The 7,617-nt window shown below is 38.4% G+C and overlaps 1 protein-coding gene across 11 annotated transcripts in view; it reads left to right on the top strand.

Annotated features, from left to right (window-relative positions):
- Positions 1–7,617, top strand: part of PUM1 (pumilio RNA binding family member 1) — a 121,752-nt gene that overhangs the window by 38,735 nt on the left and 75,400 nt on the right. The gene's annotated exons all lie outside the window — the stretch shown is intronic.

Here is a 7,617-nt window from a genome sequence, read left to right as displayed (position 1 = left end):
TTTTTTTTTTTTTTTTTTTTTGAATGTCATCTGCAGGAAATGCAAACAAGTGTTAATGAGCTCGCACACTTGAGACTGGCAAGTTCACAGAGAGAAGGATGAGTAAGAGAGAGCCCCTCTTTCTTCTGTTGGGAAAGAAGGCATTGAATGCCTCTTCCTCCTTGCCTCTATTCCTGTTCCCCTCTATATGGATTTTATAGCAATCTACATCAGCACCTTGTGCTAATTCATTTGAGGAGTTTTCTGAAGCCTGTATACAAACCAAGACATTGTAATGAGATTACGACAGAGTTTAATGTCTTGTCATAATTTTTCGAACAACAAAACCTGACAATACATAGTTTTTGAATTCATAAAATGCATTGCTGATTCATTGGGGGTAGAGGTGCAGGATATTTTAAAAACACACTTCTCTTCTATAGTGTAACCTTCCCCATCTTCAAAACCCACCTACTGCAACTAGTGGCACTCCCCCTCATCCCACCCTCCCATGAACAAAATTATCGTCTTTAACACTTTCCCTTCGGTCACCTACCTGTGGAAAGAGTGAACCTTGCACTCTGTCCGAAAGCTAGAGATTTGTGTTCTTTGGTTAGTGGGAGTGATCATCATTGTGGAGAGCCATCTTATGACAGCACAATGGCACCTTCCCCCTCCACACTTAGGTACCATGATGATGGGCAGCTTAAAAATAAGAAGTGTGGCTAGTTTGTAAAGCGTGTTGTGCTCCCCTCACTAAGGTGCTATGTAGATTGCAGCCTCTTCAGGACAGGTGATATCTAACTATGTTTGTAAAATGGTAAATTTGCAATACTATGTATGAGTATATTTAAACAATGATACATATATGATAGAAGGACGGAGCATCTATTTTTGGGATTTTCCATGGAGTTCTCACACTGCTGCTATAGTCTCTCTAATGGCATCACCATCTTGTGTCACAGTATGAGCCTGCTTGCTTAATATCTAAATCAGCTAGTTACTTACTTGGTCCGGTTTATAATCACATATCAAAGGGAATCCTTATCTCACCATGCCCTTTGAGTGTGGAATTATACTTCATTTTAGTGTTTCTAATTGCTCCATATTACCATTTTAAAAACTAAGTTAAAAGAAATGCATTTGCCCCTTAACAGTGCCCAACTATCAATCTTGGCCTAATTGTGCAATCACCTTTGATTCTCTGAAAGAATAAATAAAAGTATAAGTTCTGTTTTTCAGCAAGTTGGCTGGCTCTCGTGCTTGAATCAGACCCGTTTTTAATTTAAATCTTTAAATATTTTCAGTTCACAGATCTGCTTCTTATCTGCTGAACTTTCCTACTTCAGGACTGATCAGAAATAGATGATTTTCCTTTACGAGAATTCATTATCACAACTAAGCACTTACATGAAAAAATTCTTACGGTCAAAGCCTATTCCTTAATTTTACACCTTGCTAATTGCTGTGTCTGTTGCCAAGCCATTTTTAAATTTGGGTACAGCAGCTCTTGATAGCTTGGAGGCTGGAGGATTTGTTTAACATCATCCATCAAACTGTTAAATGATTTTACACGTGTTGAACAAAAACAGATACTGTGATCTCCATGTGAAGGCAGGACTGTTCTTCAGTGTTCTCATGTTTTGGTGTGCTCTCTTAATACTAGACAGCTTTGTGCAGATAACCACTGCAAAGGCAGAGATAAGGTTGTTTGAGTGATAGTCAGTGAAAATGTTTGTATCAGAATTTTGTACTGGCCTAGTTTGTGGCTCACTTCAGAATTATATTAAAAAAAAAAAAAAAAAAACCACTTTGGGATGTGAAGTTTGTCAAGAAAAGGTGGATTGATTTTTAAACCATCAATTTTAAGCAACTTTTCTGTTTGTACTTCAGTTATTTTCTAAACAAATTGCATTCTCATTTGTAGATGTAACCATTAAAACGTGTTGATTTACAACTAAATAGTACCTTTACACTAGGCCTGGTATATCTTTTTACTGCCTAGGAGGGAACACAGTAAGTGTATACGTAGCTTAATATTTTTAGACTCTTACTGTGCTTCTTTAGTATGTTAGAAAATGGTGAGAACTTAGCCAATCAGCTCAGATAGGGAGAAGCTATAAAATAGGAGCATGATGGTGTCTCCTGGGATCCAAGTCTGTGGTGATACTCTTGCACCCAGTAGGACAGCCCTTGGGCCTCCCACAGGATCAAGTCCTTAATACAGTATATGACCTATTGTGCCCTATTTATAAAGATTGACCTCAGAAATTCCCCTCCGCTCCCTGATTCTTTTTCTGTTTCTTGAAAAAAAGTCTATAATTAATGTTTTGATACAGGCTCATGGATTCAGCATATTTATTTTTTTATTTAAATGTAAGAAATTATAATTTTAGGCCTTAACAGATTTTGTATTAAATTGAGATGTCATTCTAAAAAGGTTTATTTTTGAAAAGAAAAAAAATTATAATTTAAATGGTAAAAATGAAGTAAATTATTAGATTAAACTAGCTAGGGACATAAAGAGTAAAAAGAAAAACTTTTACAGATAAATTAGAAGCAAGAGGAAGATCAAGGACAGGGTAGGCCCATTACCCAGTGTGTCAACAATGTAATACTGTCTCCCTTCCTCCCCCCCCCCACCAAAAAAAAGAGCAAAGAAAAAAAAACGAACACAATTCTGGGCTGTATTAAAGGAGTGTTGTAAGCAAGACACAAGAAGTAATTCTTCCGTGCTGCTCAGCACTGATAGGGCCTCAACTGAAGTTTTGCATGCAGTTCTGGGAACCACACTTTGCGAAGGATGTAGACAAATTGGAGAAAGTCCAGAGAAGAGCAATGGAAAATTATTTAATATCTACAAAATATACCTAGAAGGAAGGATTGAAAAAATTGTGTTCTGTTTAGATTGGAGAAGAGATGGCCAAGTGTGGACGTAAACTTCAATCAAGTACATAAAAGGTTTTTATAAAGAGGAGGATGATAAATTGTTCTTATCCGCTAAAGACAGGATAGGAAGTAATGGGCTTAATTTGCAGCAAGGGAGATTTAGTTTAGACATTAGGAAAAACTTGTCCAGGGCAGTTGTAGAGTCTCCGTTGTTGGAGATTTTTAAGAACAGGCTTGACAAATACCTCTTAGGAATGGTCCAGATCAGGGGTTCTCAACCCTTGTATTTCTGATGCTCCCCCCAACATGGTATAAAAACTCTAGGGCCCACTTGTGCCACAACAACTGTTTTTCAGCCCCACCACTGCTTCAGCCCCACCGCCACAGGGGCTTGAGCTTTGGCTTTGTGCCCTGGGCCCTAGCCAGTCTAATGCCTGCCCTGTGTGGTGACTTCCTTGAAACCTGCTCGCAGCAACAGCTGGTCTAGATAATACTTAGTTTTGCCTCAGAGCAGGGAACTGGACTAGATGACTTATCAAAGTCCTTTCCAGACCTACATTTCTATGACTCTGTGACTAAAGGTCACTTGCTGTGGTGTTTCAGAACCTGTTGTTTAGGACTCCATAGGGGTATTCCCCTACTCCTAACCTTTAACTGGACAGGCTTACCAATGTGTTTATATGCAATTGTATTTATATGAAAAATTAAACTCAATGATTCATAGTGTAAAAATTCCCCCCTCTACTTGTTTCATTGCATGGTTTTGCTGTAATTGGGATTTGTAAGTAGTTTGCAAAATATATTCAATTTGATTTAAAAAAAAAAAAAGGCTAGAAGTTTACATTAATCCACAGTGTTGAAAAGATCAGTTGAAAGTTCAAAATATCAAACATTAAAATTAAGAATCTAATTTTTGATCCGAAATCTAATTTATATTCCATTAGAAAGACAAAATAACATTGACCTCTTAAAAATTCGACAAAGGCTGACCCTGGTCATTTACAATACTTATCTCTGGGGGAAAAGGTCAGCTGTTGATGCTACAATCCCATTGGTTCTGGAGGATGAGAATGTTTTTAGGAGTATTGGTATTTAAAGTGACCTGAAAAATTATATGAATCCAACAACTATCTGGCAATTTTCTTAAACACAAGGTGCTTCACTGTAGACTCTTAAGTCAGTATTTTAAACTGATTATTTTTTAAAGCAGATTTTGCTGAAGGTATAAATAGAGAATTTGCTGAACCAAAGACTGCATTTTATGTAACCTCCATGGTGAAAAAATCTGGTAACTGGAAGCTCCTGATGGGTGTTCATTTTCATTGGAAACCAACAAAGAGTATTTTATTGAAAGTGCATAACCTGGTGATTCTCCTTTGTTTCCTTAGTTCATGCATGTGCACGTGCACACTCTGCCTCCTTTCATTTCCTTTGGCCTTACAGGGGATGTGGTTTATTCAGAACACTCCATCGTATTACATTTACAGGTATCATCCTATTAAATGAGTGGCTCATTGCAGCTGAATTTTAATTTGGCAACTCTGTTTCACTTCATCTGAGAAATTCCAATTCTCAGAGTGCCTGGGTAAATAGTCTTTTTCTGGTCTGGAAATTCTGATGAGTTGAGATGGTGGTGGAAGCGGAAGGAGAGAGACAGCTGATAAATTCCTTCAGCTCTGTGGCTAGCAGATACTTAATTACTATTTTAACACACAACAATAGTGGAAGGCTTGGAAAATCTTGCCCTGTTTGTAAATGCTTCACCTCTTAACATTATCTTTAGCTGTGCTGGAATGTCTACTGCTTGTGCACAGAGAAGTAGGTGAAGCAGCTGCCAGTTGTGTGTGTGTGTGGGCGGGGGGAGAGGGGGTTAACAGAGCACACCTTGTTTCTGTGCCTGTTGCCTAATTATGTTTAGATTGTGAGCTCTTGGGGCTGGGGACGTCTGTATTTTTTAAAGATGTGTACAGTACGTATCATTATAGGGGATCCGTGTTAGGTGCCTCAGGGCACTACTGCAATACAAACAATATTACTGAGATTAGTATATTACAAACCCCTTGAGACATTTAGTTCCCAGTAAGAGAGCCATTCAGTCTCCATAAAGACATTTTAAAAATGGATAAAGAACCGTTGTGCTTCTAGGTTGCTATAGTGATCCGAAGTTGCTACCATCCTGCTTCTTGTGGTCTGTCTGAAATGACTTAGGCTCAGTCCAGTTTCAGAGGATAAATGATCCATTTAACAAAAGCCACCTCCACAAATGACCCAGTTGCTTGACTCTCTTAGCAAAAAGATGATTGTTTGCATGGGCCATGGAGATTGAACTGTCTTCTCCTCCCTAGAGTTGATCTCTCCGGATTAGTTTTGGAGCATGTTGGAGGGCAGTATGGGGTATGCTCGTACTTTTGCTTCTTGTTCCTCACCTGTAGTGTAATAAATAAAACTAGTCTTTAAGGCTGTCAATCCAGCACCTTTGTGAGACCTAGATGCACGCACAAACTTGTGTTTAAAAAAAAAAAAAAAAAAAGTTTGATGTTGTCCCCCTAATACTTTTCTTGGCTAGACATTTCCCTTGCTGCTTACTAACTGTAATAGTCACCGGCTGTATTAGGGGTTAAACCAGAGTATAAAGGACCAGAAATGGAAAACTAGGATATTTTCTTCCTATGGAGCTAAGGGTGCAAACAGAGTAAGATGAGTCTGCCCTCTACAGTTGCATTGTATTTTAAAGGAAGGAGATGAAAAAGGGGGCTAGTGCCACCAAATAGAATCCTAATGTAGAGATCATTAAATTTTTGGGATGAGGGAAAGCCCTGCATCTGAAAATGGAAGAGAGTAAATTGGAAGATTCAGAGGAGACTATTAAATGGGTAAATGGTCTTGGCCGGACAATGGCATGCAAGATGGAAATCTTATTGAAATGAGTGGGGTGTCATTCATTGACCTGATGGAGAATTCAGTTAAAAGTATGGTTCTTGAGAACTGGGACTTTCAGACTTCTGGTGCAGAAAGCTAATATATAATATCTAATATGATACCATCTTGGTTTTGAATCTAGGAAAGGAAATCATCCTCAGCTTGTGCTAAAAGGAGCCTTTCAGAGTCTGACTTCATACTACATAACAGTACTACAAAGTATTTCAAATTTATCTTTATTTTACTATTGATAGAGATAGATAACCTGTTTAAAAGAATAGTGCAGATACTGCAGGGTTTTTAATATCTAATAATGACTGAAGTGGTGTTTCAAGAACTGTGGGATATACTCTATTATGCTTACACGTGTAAAGGTGTGTGCATCCCTATCGTGTTCTTACAGATTCAGAATCATGACTTTATGCATAACTGTATTTGTTTGTGGCAAGACAGTGGCGAAAAGGAAGGCTGTGACTGCATAATGAGGTAGAAGGAGAAGCTGGGCTGTGGCAGAACTTACCGAAGTGCATGCCTTCAGTAAAAGAGGAAATGCAATACTATTGAGTAGTCTCAGCTTCCTCGATTTCCTCGATTTATCTATATTTATATCCCATTTGGGTGCCATTCTGATACTTTGCCTTTCATCACACAAGATAGAGAAACTGAGGTTTTGTCTGGGTTCCTGTGTGGTAGACTAATCTTCCTGTAGAATGGCTTTGACCCAGGGAACTGCATGCCATCTGGCATTGCCACCAATTCGTGCACATCATCATATAACTGGATACTTCATATTTTGGACCTTGAGGCTTCATGCAGGTTAGTTCATGACCATTACTGGCCATGATCTCTTTTTTTTTTTTTTTTTTTTTTTTTTTATCCTCTGATTTGCGTGTGAGATGTATTTCATGTGTTTTTCACCTCCAGGATCATAGGGCTTCAGTTTCCTCCCCTCCCCGCACCACCTCTTTGGAGCATTTGTTCAACAGTAGTGGTAGGTGGGAAGTGAATCGTGTACAATAATTCCTGCTGCCCCATTAAAGTCTATAGATTGAGACTTGTGGTTATAAAGAGCAGTGTTACTAATTTTCTTTGTGTTTATTAGTTTATTTAAATTTTTTCTGTGCTTGCTACTTATGCAGGCTTTCCCCTAGTAAAGGGTTCAGTTTTGTTTGGCCAGTGCCCTTCTATCTGTTTTCTTACTTAAGGAATTATTCTTTTGTGGTTGCAGATCCTATAATGGTCTCTTTCATTCAGTTGCTTTTCAGTGTAGCTTCTAGAATAGGCCATGGCACCAGGACAGGGGCGGTGTTTGATGTTAGATATTCCACAGCATCACTGATTCTTGATTATGTATCTGAATATAACCTGCATTTTTATCTTTTGTAACTTTTTTAAGTGGTGCAGTAGAGGAAATTCTGCTTTTCATAGGTGAGGTATCAGGTTTATTATAGTACCAGTTTTGCTGTGCTTTGCACAACCTATTACTCTTGATATCCAAATCCATGTACCTTCAGGTATCCTTTATTGCGGAGAGGTTGTTTTACAGTATGTATCTGAATCAGACAAGACTTCAGGTTAAAAATACATACTAAACAAAAGTTGTGTATCTGCTTCCTCCCCCCCCCCCCCCCCCAGATTTACAAACTGCTTATTCATATTTAAGCCTGCTTCATCACATGTCTCTCTTCGTCTTGGAGTGAATATTGGCTCTGTTATCCTGTAACACCCTGAGTTAACACAAACCTTCTGCTAAATTATATAGACTTGAGCTGCTCAGCATTTCTAATATATGGGACACTTTGACTAGTCCTGTTAAGATTTTGATTCATA

Source organism: Chelonoidis abingdonii, chromosome 25 (assembly GCF_003597395.2).
Source record: "Chelonoidis abingdonii isolate Lonesome George chromosome 25, CheloAbing_2.0, whole genome shotgun sequence".
Lineage (NCBI taxonomy): Eukaryota > Metazoa > Chordata > Testudines > Testudinidae > Chelonoidis > Chelonoidis abingdonii.
This window is presented reverse-complemented; position numbering and strand designations above follow the sequence as displayed.